The sequence below is a fragment of the Pteropus medius genome, unplaced genomic scaffold, assembly GCF_902729225.1.
Source record: "Pteropus medius unplaced genomic scaffold, Ma_sr-lr_union100, whole genome shotgun sequence".
NCBI classification, from domain to species: Eukaryota; Metazoa; Chordata; class Mammalia; order Chiroptera; family Pteropodidae; genus Pteropus; species Pteropus medius.
The window spans coordinates 45124560-45136499 of NW_024349800.1; the positions used below are offsets into that span (position 1 = coordinate 45124560).

Sequence of the window (11940 nt, forward strand, 5' to 3'; positions counted from 1 at the left end):
GTTTCAGAGGAGGCAAAGGACCAGGAATATGGCTTTTGTTGGTACAGTTACAAAAGAAGGGAGGGATTAACTAATTGGAACTAAATCGTTAGCAATTTAAGTAAACGCGAGGTGTCTTTTTGGGCCAGAAACAAAAGCAAACAAAAAGACACCAGTTCTCCACTGGACATCTCTCCCATCTCCCCATCCTTCACAGCCAAATAGAGTTTGCTGATTTAATTGCGTCACTCTTCAGAGCATCAAAATCAAGCTCTGTCCAATTCTCCCTCCACTTCCCGTCCCCACACTTTACCAAAACTACTCTGGCAGAAGTCACACTAAGGCTCAGCAGCCATACGTTGCTCTTGACCATACCCTTCCTAAAAAATTTTCCCTCTGTATGCTTTTCCTGGCAACTTCTCTTCCCTGGCTTTTCTTCGATGCCTCTGGTCACACTTTCTCGGCGTCATGTGCAGATTCCTCTCCTACTGCTGGAGTTCGTAGGTCTCCACACCTAGCCTTTTCCTCTCATCTCAGACTCTCTATGGTAAAGTCATCCATAACTCTGCTTCAATTACCACTCTGTGTTGGTGACTCCAAAGAAAACTGAGGCCAGCTGCATGATGTACTGTAGAGGACAGAGTGGGGTTTGCAGGTAGGCAGTGTCCTAGCTCTGATTCTTACGAATGTGTGACTTCGGGCAACTTTTGCTTAAATTTTGGGTAAGTTTTCACGTTATAACATCATGCATTGCTAGAGGATATGTAAAATGATACAGCCACTTTGGAAAACAGTTTGGCAGTTTCTCAAAAATCTAAACGTGGAGTTAGCATTTGATCCAGCAAATTCACTCCTAGGTATACAATCAAGAAAATTGAAAACATGTTCACACAAAAACTTGTATACAAATGTTCATAACAGTATTATTCATAATAGCCAAAAAGTGGAAACAACCCAAATGTCTATGAACTAATGAATAGATAAACAAAATGAGGTCTATCTACATATATTATTCAACCCTAAGAAAGAATCAAGTACTGATACATGCTACAACATGGATAAACTTTGAAAGCATATGCTAAGTGAAAAAAGCCAGACACAAAAGGCCATATCATATATTATAATAATTCCATTTACATAAAATGTTAAGAATAGGTAAATCCATAGAGAAAGAAAGTAAATTAATGGTTGCCAGGGGTTGAGGGGAAGGAGGGCGAGGGAATAACTGCCAAATTCAGAGTTTCTTTTTGGGATGATGAAAATAATCTAGAATTTGATGGTGGTAGTTGTACAGCCTTGTGAATATACTAAAAATCACTGAACTGTACACTTGAAAAGGGCAGATTCTAATGCTATATGTTACATTTCAATTTAAATTTTTTAAATTAATTTAAAAATATGTCCTCTTTACTTTCCTAAACTTCTGTATCTCCTGTATATCTTTCTTTGATTTATGTTTCAACCTGATTCCCAATATTTTACTCCAGAAACTTGGGCCTCACTGATTTCCCAGCACCTTCTTTCATCACATCTCCATATCCAAGTCTCATCGTCTACCTCACAATTGCTTCTCATATGCCTCTGCTCTCCGTCCTCTCCTGCATTCAAGCTGTCATTACCTTCTCCTGGTCCACTGCAATGCTTACTCATAAGGCTTCTAGATTGATTTTCACCTCCTACTCTCTACTCTCTATTAGTGCCAAATTAGTCTTTCCAAATTATCAGATTGATCACAAGACACCCCATTCAAAATTCTTTCATAGTTCCCTATTGTCTCTTATCTAAATCTAAAGTCCTCGCATGGCATACAAAGCCATTCATGGATGGTCCTCACTCCCTGTGCACCCATACCCTCACTCTTCTTTATCCACCTCTGCTTTACTCCACCACAAGCTATATAGCTATCAAATGAACTTCCTTTTCATAGTGCCCATGTGGTATGGACTGAATGTTGTGTCACCCTAAATTTATGTGTTAAAACCCTAAACCCCAGTGTTATATAGTATTTAGAGCTGGGGCCTTTGGGGGATAATTAAGTCATGAGGGTGGTTTGTTGTTGAAGACACACGATCCATGGTATTTTTGTTATAGCAGCCTGAACTACAGACATCATGCTTTGCACATATTGTTTCTTTGTACTAATATCTTCCCTCTCCCAATATGTCCTCTTGGCAATCACATACTCACTTCTCAAATGCCTACTTGAGTTCTCCTCCTCCCTCCCAACTCTTCCAGGCAGACTTTGGCACTCAACATACTGACTTCCTTTAGGTTTTGTATGATTTTTGTTACAAAATGGTTCTGTCTTCTCAGGAGTTTCTCGAGAACCAGATCATGTCTCTTGTCTTTCTAGCCCCCAACACAGAAATGTGCCTGATATTCTAATGTGGTTAACTTTTTCTGCCACTATGTTCTTCCCACACGGTCTTCAAACTTTAAATATGTTTCTTCTCCAATTTTCTTCTCTAATCTTATTCTCATCTTGAATTTTTTCTTTTGATTATTGAATGAATTCGCTCTGTTTATATTAACATGCCCATAATGGAATTTCAAGACATGCTTCCAGATTTTTAGTATCACAGATTTATGTTAAAGAGAATAAAAATACGCTAATACTTCTTCCAGTCATTTTCTCATTTATTTAATAAACACTTATTTCTGTGCCAGATACCATGATTAATACCGTGGCAGAGGTACAAATATGTATTGGGCACAGATTGTGACCTCAGAAGCCTTAGGATCTACAGAGGGGGATCACAAAATGAACAGAAATTAGGGTACAGGGTATTATGAAAGAGTCCTGAGAAAAGTAAAGACAACTTCTGACTCATAGAATTGAGATGCGCCTTGAAGCACGAGTGGGATTGCACTGAACAGAGAAAAGAACACTGCATAAAAAGAAAATGACACTTAAAAGACAGAGAGGTGTGGAAAAGCAGGAATGCTAACAGAAGGGTGTGAAGTCTTAAAACTGGAATTAAAGTATATATGTGTCATTCTCTTATTCAACAAACATTGAGAGAGGGAAAGAGGAACTACCATGTTCTAAACATCAGAACTAAAAGCCTCTGCGAAGGTTCAAGTGACATAATCTAAAGAAGTTCGTTCTTGTGGGTCTGTATGGGCTTTACACATTTTGCTCATTTAATGAGTTTGTTTCTGAGTATAGCTTAATATTAAGAGCCTGAAATCTATAGCCAGACCATTGGGATCCAATTAGACTCTTGTGCTTTTTAGCTGCGTAGCCCTTGGCAGGTCATTTATTCTTATCGTGTCTCTGTATCTTTACTTTTTACAGTAAGATAATAATAGAATCTGTGTGGTAGAGTTGCTTTGAGAATTAAATTAGTTAATATAGGTAAAATGCTTATTAACTGGCACATAGTATATTCTCAATAAGTGTTAGCGAGTCTTATTATTTTCCTGGTAAGTGAGCTAAAATTGCTCTTTATCTGAGGAATGAAATAATTCCTATTTATGTCATCGCTCTCAAACTCATAAGCCACATATATTTTATCTGTACATATCCATAATGCAAAAGAAAAGAGAAGGGAGGAAGAAAGGGAGGGAGGAGAGAGAGAGGGAGAGAGAGAGAGGCAGGCAGCATAGGCTGAAAACTTGAGCTATAAAATGAGAACTAGCTTAAATCTTATTTCTACTGTGTCTTAGTTAAACATTTTCTTAAATGAAGGTTCCGTAATCAGCTTCATATTCTGTAGTATTAATTATTTTGGGAAGATAAAACTAGCTGTCTCTACACATACAACTCAACCTATTTTATTATATTTTTATTGATCAGTTGCAATCTGCTTTTTATCGTAAGTACTTAAGGGGATACAAAGACACATACGTGCCCCCAAAGAGGAAGCAGGAGATCTCAGTAGAAACATATAGAAATGCCAGTGGTATCTCATGTGCACCAAAGAATCATGAATGGGATCTATAACTTGACATTCTCCTGTGGAATGAAAATAAATGCGTGTCAGGTCACCAATATCCCTAAAACCATTCTTGAGAGTAGATATTACACAAAAACATTTCCATGAAAAGTTTTGCTTTTGGATCTACTAAGTCACAATAAGGATGTTGAAAAGTTGAAATAGTAAGTGAAACTGAGCTAGGCACTAAAATTAGAATAAGAACCTCATCGGCTTCTGTGGTAATTTGTGGGGATTTCACAAGTCTGCGTGTTCACACAGTTTTAAACCCTGGCCAATCCTTATCTCACCACAATATCTCATCTTCAGTGGCTTTTCTTCAACACTTGCTTCTAATTTCTAGCCCAGGACAAAGAGTATGTATTTATTTAATTCTTAGCACTCTTTAACTACTAATCACACAAAACCTGAATGTATTCACTAAACGTTTAGGTGAAAAGATACTTCCTCACTGTGAAACGCAACACATACTACTGTATTTTTAAAACAGAAAAAGAAACAAATGAAAATGTTTAAACCTTTCACTAAGCTATCATTACACAATAATGTAGTAATACTTGGTTTGGAAGATAAAGGCATAAAGCCACCTTAAAAATGTCAATGACTGGGAAAAAAAAATACTAGAATATCTGAAGCAGTATCTAGACTGAAAAGTTAGGGAATGCTCAAGACCCAAAATGTATTATCTTCATGTAGCTAAAGCACTGTGAAGGAAGCCCCAGTTTTGTAAAAGCGTTTTTATTTTTCAGGTATCACAGTTTCTTTTCCAAAATTTAATTTTGCTTTTAAATAAAGGAGTCTTTTTTTCCATTATGTACTATCTACAAAGTGCCAAAAAACTATTTTGTAAAAACTAGAAAATTCCTTATGCCATCCAGAAGTATCTAAATTTCTGTACCTCTTCTATAATATGGAACAATCTGAATCGTTCCAATGAGTTTTTTATTGAGGACCATATTCACAGCAAGACGACTTGTACAGATACCATATGCTTGACATCAGCAAAATCTCACATAGATGTGCTTGTGAGTCCTAACACAATATCACGCTTTCCATAATAACCCAAGAACTCTGGCTCTGATGCTACAGCAATAAAATATAAAACTACAGTGGCTGTTTAAACATTGTAAATATTGTTCTCAAATGCTCTTCTCTTTTTATATTTTTCTCTTTATCTGAGAAAGCCTATTTACAGACATACAAATAATAAACCGTAAGCCTTGTTTTTTTCTTTAAATTGAAGATGATGCAAGGTACAAGTTCTTCCTTACTCAGGAACCATAGGTTATAAAATGGTGACCTCCTGGACAGAGAACTAGCCCACGGATATAATTTTTTTGTTAGGCCTACATAAGGTTAGCCCCCACGAAGTTTCAAAAATTTTGAAGCGGTTGCAAAATGTTCACTTTAAAAATCCAGTTTTCTATATATTCTTGTGGAAAAATCAGATCTGCCGATTCTAGGGCTGCATCCCAGTGAGCCAGCTGGAGATAAGTAGCAACCTCCTCCCAGCTCCTTAAAGTCCCCACCACCCTCTACTGTCTTGCCCAACTAAGGCCAAGTGTCATTGCCATTTATCGTCCTACTATGTGCCATTTCTGTTTTTAGTAGATTTAAGAGGAAAGTGAAATATCTGTTGTCTCAGACAGAGAATTTTTTTTTATCCTTAATCCACTTCATTCTTGATATCTTCTTGGCCCCGCAGACATATGCATCTTCAAGGCTGACCTCACGCTCATCAGGCTGCCTGCAAACATCACAGATGCTAAGCAGAAACAAGGGAGGACTCTTTGCTGTGCAAATCTTCAGAATGTTACTATTTGTGGACTGCACAAGGAAGAATCTCAAGATAGTTACTATGCCTTCTGGCATATTTTCATTCAAAAAGTAGGTTCACATTACAAGATAAACTTCACCTCTCATCCAAGCAAGAAAGAAAGTTTGAGGATTTCTACTGTGTTTGTCATGCTTCGTTAGGCTAATAAATTATTATTTAGTTCCATTTATAATATGCTTAAAATGTCTAGATTACCTCCAAGCTTTGCAATGTCCTTGAATTTTCGTGTTTTTATTTTACAGAAATTTCTTTTAATCAATAAAATAGATGTTCACTAATAATTCCCAAAGAGTGTGGGACTTGGTACCAAAACCCTCTTGACGCTATTTTGTAGATTCTGGAAAGATTCAGGGAAAATAGAGCATACGCTGAGTGATCTAAAAAAATATATATACCCACTCATGCATAGAGGCAAATACATTTTCAGATTCCACACACTACAGTATCTAGTTTCACTCTTTCCCACTTCCTCTCTCTGTTGCTTTGGATTTACTGACTGCAACTAGTAACAGCTTACTCCTCCATGTCAGACTCGAGTAAATCACAGGTATTCATCACTATAGATTTTTTCAGGATAATTTCCTGTGACTAATTTCCAAGATAATTTCCAGCACTTAGATAATGAGTCACTTGGATAAGTAGTGTTTATATAAGTTGAGCTGGTATTCTTCCTTTGTTGTTGTTTATTATGCTAAAAGGAGAAACCAGAAACCAGAGAGGGTTACTTACTGATCAGGACAGCTGCAATGATTGGCCTCTAACCACCTGGTCTCATCATCTCACTCATTCAAGTCTTTTAATAGTGTTTGTTTGTTTGTTTGTTTGTTTGTTTGTTTGTACCTTTGGTCAGTCAAACTTTGGCTTTTCTTTTTAAGTCTTCCAGAAAAGACCTGCACATGCTCCCTTTCATCAATCTAAACCTGCTCCTAAAGCATCGCTAGGCTTGGAGACTCTACTCCTTGTCTCTCACGTTTGGGATCGAACAGGTTGCAAATTACAGCTCCCGTTGTCTCTGCCTTCAAATTCTGCCTACATCAGACAGTGAGCTGAGGCTTTTAAAAGAGAGATAAGTATGTAGTAAATGGATTTTAAGGATCAAATACTACCCATATTCCCAGGGGTTTGTTTAGAGCTTAGGTGTTTCCAATCTTAACTTTGGGGAGAGATTTCTCTACTTTACAAAATGGGATTACTCTACTTTACAAAAGAGGTTTCCAGAAGGATATTTGCCTTTTATTAAAAACTCGAGAGAAATTCAAGGAGATCCCTCGTTTCAGATGGACCACCTGCTCAGGGTCTCAAAGGGTCTGTGAACCACTACTCAAATGTACAAAGATTGATTTCCCCAGAGGATTTCAGAAGAAGACAAAGGGGAAAATCAGTATTCCCTGAGGTTCCATCATCCAATGTTATTTTTTATACCTTAAAGCACATGGACTTGCCCAAAGCAAAAGGCAAAAGGAAACAAACAAACAAACAAACGAAAACAAAAAACCATTCCTTGATTCCCACTACCAGCTTCTTAGAGTCACAAAAATTTGAGATACTAAAATTTTCACCCCTTCCCAAGAGTCTTTGAGCAATCTCAAACTGAACATTCAATTTAAAAACATAAGAGTTTCCTTTTTGCAGAGGCATCTATGACCCTGTCAAGATATAGAGATACTACCTTTTGTTCCTTCCGTTGAAGTTGCTTTCTTTGCCACTTCATTCACTTCTGTTACCCTTCAGTACCTTGGCCAGATACCATCAGCCAGAGGCCACTATACCGTGCAGTCCACCAGCTTCATATGGCACTTCCCATGGGGCAGGGTAGCCAAGAAGAGGGCTCTGAGGCTGCATAGACAATTATAGAATTCTAACCACTTCACAAAAACACTATCATATGGTGTTCTCTCAAATGGGGCTTAAAACAGTGAAGACTAAAGACATTTGTTGGCTCACAAACCACATGAGTTCAAACATTCGTGCATGCAAGTCCTCAGACTAAGGAAATTGATGGTGCATGTAATCTTAGCAACATCTTAAATGGGGCTTTGTATGAACTGCATGACTTTCTTCAAAAAAGATTAAAGGGCAATAATCTAAAATTATTTTCATCTTAGAAAATAATTTTGCAAAATAGAGTTAATGGTATTATTCCTATGTTATCAATAAAAAATTGGAATACAAAGAAATTAAGTGAATTTGCAATTGGTTACTCAATCTACCCATCAATCAACAAGCACTTATGAAATATTTCTTGGCTTTTTTCATTGTTTTTTGTTTGTTTGTTTTTTTCTGGCTGGTGTTTAAATGTTATCTTTTAATCTAATTAAAATAATGATTCTAACTGAAAAATAACTTAATTCTGATCTTGACAGGGGGAAAAAAAGCATCTTTTTTTAGGCCCAGTATCCAAATAGTCCTTTATTGACTGAGCACACACCTCTACCTTTCAAACATTATACCAGGGCCAAGGTATCCAGTGGTGAATGAAACAGACCTGGTCCCTGTCCAAGGGAATGAAAAGCTTAGTAAGGGAAACCAACATCAAATAAGTAGACAAACTGATGTATAATTACAAATTGTTATCAGAGTTATGAATGAAAACTCAAAGATAGAGAATGACAAGAAGGATCATTTTAGGTGAATGATAAGGAAATATCTCTTTGAAGACATGATATTTAAGCCAAGAGCTGAAACTTGGATATTAATTTAGGTAAAGATGTGAGGGAAGGAAAGCTTGAAAAATTGGCTGGATCATAATTTCATTTACGGAGTTGGAGATGATTGGCAGGATGGCGGGATGGGGTATATTGGAAGAAATCTAGAGTTGTGCTTAAATGTGTCAAGGGTGAGATGCCTATGAAACTCTTGTGCCTCAATATTCACAGGTCTCAATATGCAGTTATTTAGTCAAATATAAAGGTCCAAGGAGAGATCTGAGATGGAATTTAAAATTGGGAGTTATCTCCACGTGACCAGCATTTAAAGCCATCGGAATGGTTCAGATCGCTTAGAAAGAAAGTATAAAGAGAAAGGATGAGGGGGCCCACCCTTAAGCCTTTGATATTCCAACATGTAGAGGTCATAAAGAGGAGGCAAAGCAGCAGTGCATCTTTGCATCTTGAAAAGTTGTCCACAGAAGTTTTCCACAGAAGGAAAATGTAAAAGCGTGTTGTGCCATGAGGCCAAGGGCAGAAGAATATGCTCATGGGAGATAAAACCATCAACTGTACTGAATGCTACTGAGAGGTCAAGTAAGAGAAAAATTTATTAAAATCTACCTGCTTTAAAAATTTTTGCTACAAAGATGTCACTGGTAACCTTGATGAGAAAGGCTTTAGTGGAGATATGGGTGGAAGCCAGGTTGATGTGAGTTGAAGAATAAATGGGAGGTAAAGAAACAAAGATAGAGTATGTAGAATATGAGTTCAATGAGTCTGTGAAGGATTGAAGTGAAGAGAAATGGGTAGAGGATGTGGAGATAGTGGGATATTTTTATGAGAGTTGCTGGAACATACCTGTACACTGATGGGGGTGATCTAGTAGAAAGGAAGAGGTTAAAAACTCAGAGGGAGGAGAGGCTCACCAAAGATGAAGGGATGGGTGCCAGATGTAACAAGAATAAAGACAGAAGGTGAACATGGTTGCAGACACAGATAAAGCATATATAATTAGAGTAATAAGGGGAAGATGAAGGAGATAACATAAATCAGAGACATAATCATCAGGTTGTCAATAGGAGTTTATCTAATTCACCTGCTTCTGATACCTTCAGTTCTCCTTCCAGAGTTTTTGAAGAAGAAAGAAGGAAGAGAGAAATGAAATCCCCAAGTCCCAAAGGAAGATGTCCCAGGATGAACCATCCCCTGATTTAGGCTCTAATGATCCTTAATTTTTTAGCTTCAATAAACACTATGGCTCTAATTCCTTTGAAGATTTTCTGCTAGTTAAATATCTGTATTTTTGCCTGTCTAACATTCGGTGCTCTTGGCCACCAAGGAGTGCTGTGAACCACTCAGCTTGGCTTTTCGTGAACTTTATTCTGAAGGACTCATCATTTTACATCTCATTTTTGCTGCTGCCAAGCAGCAGTACTTTATTAAGTGTATTAGGTCATCAGTATTGACTGTTCAACAGTGGCTATGAGAAGAGATGACACGTTTGAATCAGCTAAAGCATTTTGAAGGCATTTTAGAGTAAGATTTATAATCGACTCATATGGATCAGGGTTTCTGAGCCTCAGTACTATTGATATCTCAGATGAATAACTGTCGTGGGAGTCCATTCATGCTGTGTGTTGTAGGATGTTGAGCAGCATCCTTGGCCTATACCCACTAGATGCCTGTAGACTCAGCTCCCACTTCCAGTAGGTACAGCCAAAAATGTCTCTGTACATTGCCCAATGTCCTCTAGAAGATAAAATTGCCTGCAGTTGAAAACCACTGCTATAGACTGATGTCACATCAAATTGGAAACTGAAAAAGTCAATCAACCCTCTAAAATCTTTTTTAGCATCAGAATATCTGCTTTTTCTGCAGGCAAACACCTTGTTATTTGAATTTTTCAGTTTTCAGATGAATACAAGATATCTTCACTAACAACAAACATTTGAACAAATGCATCTTTCAGACATCACCTCACCTTGATTTTCAATACTTGAGCCAGCTGGTAGGATTTATCATGTCAGAATTTGACTTAATTTAAAACATTTCAAAGATTTCTAAGTCTAAACTTATTTCTCACTCTACTAACTGGCATATTTTGACTCTTTTTATGGAAAAAGTCAGAGGGTGGATATTTATGAACACAGATTTTTTTTTAGCAATATTGCAATATGTGAATAAAAAATTCCCTTTTGTGAGAACATTTTACCTCCTTTCCTATTGCCCAAGCACTGGCTTCTCTTGAGTAACCTCAAGATGACTCTGTATGAAATGTATTGCCTATATTACAGTTTTAACTTTTAAATCACCTGCTACATTGCATTCTCACCCTGCCTAAGCTGCAGAGTATTACAGAACTCTCTACCATGGGAATAGGATGAGTGTGCTCTGAGTAGGTACCAAGAGAACGTTGCAGAATGCAGTCATGAATCCAGCATCCTAGGACGTTTCTTTGTCCTATAGCATCTTTCTACCAGAAATGGCCATATATTGGGCATGACATAATGTCAGTTGCTTGACAAAGACAGCAGAATCCAGACACCACACAATGGCTTCCCTTTGCATAGTGAGCATCAGTTTTTTACATAAATATAGTGAGAGACAGTGTGGTCAGAATAGAAAAGGCATTTGCTTTGTCTCTAGGCAGACTAGGACCAGGACCCTGGCTTCACTACTCACTGGCTTGCGACTCAAACCTCTCAGAAATTGAGTTACCACTTCTGTATTAGTGTCAATAATAATATCTACCTCTGGGAGTTGTAAAAATAAATATTGGCTTTTTTCCTCTCTCAGTAGCAGACTCAGTTTAAATGTCTACCACAGAAGGAACATAGAAAGAGACAAATTTATCTTAGAATCAGAGTGACTGGGGAGAGGAAGAGACTGCAGAGGAATCTCAAGCATCACCATTCAGACTGAGCGCTGTCCTTGCCATAAAAAAAATAATGATCTCTGAAACATCCTGTCAACTCAGATGATTTTGAATGGCAGGCATTCCATGCATAAATGAAATACTTTCTACTTTTAAGAAGCAGAACTAAAAGTAGAGCAGAATCCAAAGTCAGTCAAATTGAATCTATGGTATGAGTTTTCCAGAACCAAATATGGAAATTACATTCAGTTCTTCTATTTTAAAACTGTTCTAAATTCTTAAGTAGTATATGAGCTTCAGAAATCTATATTACCTCGAGACTGAGAACACTCATCCTCGATACTCAGAGGGCAAGTCGTTAGAGTATGGCTGAAAAAGGACACTTGTTCTTCCTCTGAGGAGTCCTGGAAAGCCAGGTTGGGCGGTTTTACAGTGTGTTAATTCCTCAGGAGGAATCTCTAGGTGGTACCTTTCCAAAGTGAACTTATGTAAAAGACTGCAAAAATCTTGGTTCAGCCCACTTTTGAATTGTTGAATAAAATAAAAAATATTACTTTCTCAAAACAAAACAGTGGAATGACTCGACAGTCTCTTCCTCCCTCCCTCTCTTTCCTTCCTTCCTTCTTTCCTTCTCTCCTTCTCTCTCCCTCCCTCTCTCTCTCC

The 11940-nt window shown here is 37.5% G+C and overlaps 1 protein-coding gene across 8 annotated transcripts in view; it reads right to left on the reverse strand.

Annotated features, from left to right (window-relative positions):
- RASGRP3 (RAS guanyl releasing protein 3) overlaps nucleotides 1-11940 on the reverse strand; it is an 84958-nt gene that overhangs the window by 43938 nt on the left and 29080 nt on the right. Inside the window, exon 1 of one of the 8 annotated variants that reach the window (XM_039887433.1) lies at nucleotides 7424-7962. The exons of the other annotated variants lie outside the window; for them this stretch is intronic. The gene's annotated coding sequence lies outside the window, so the exon portion shown is untranslated. Of the gene's footprint in view, nucleotides 1-7423; nucleotides 7963-11940 lie in introns of those variants that run through there. 8 annotated transcript variants of the gene reach the window in all.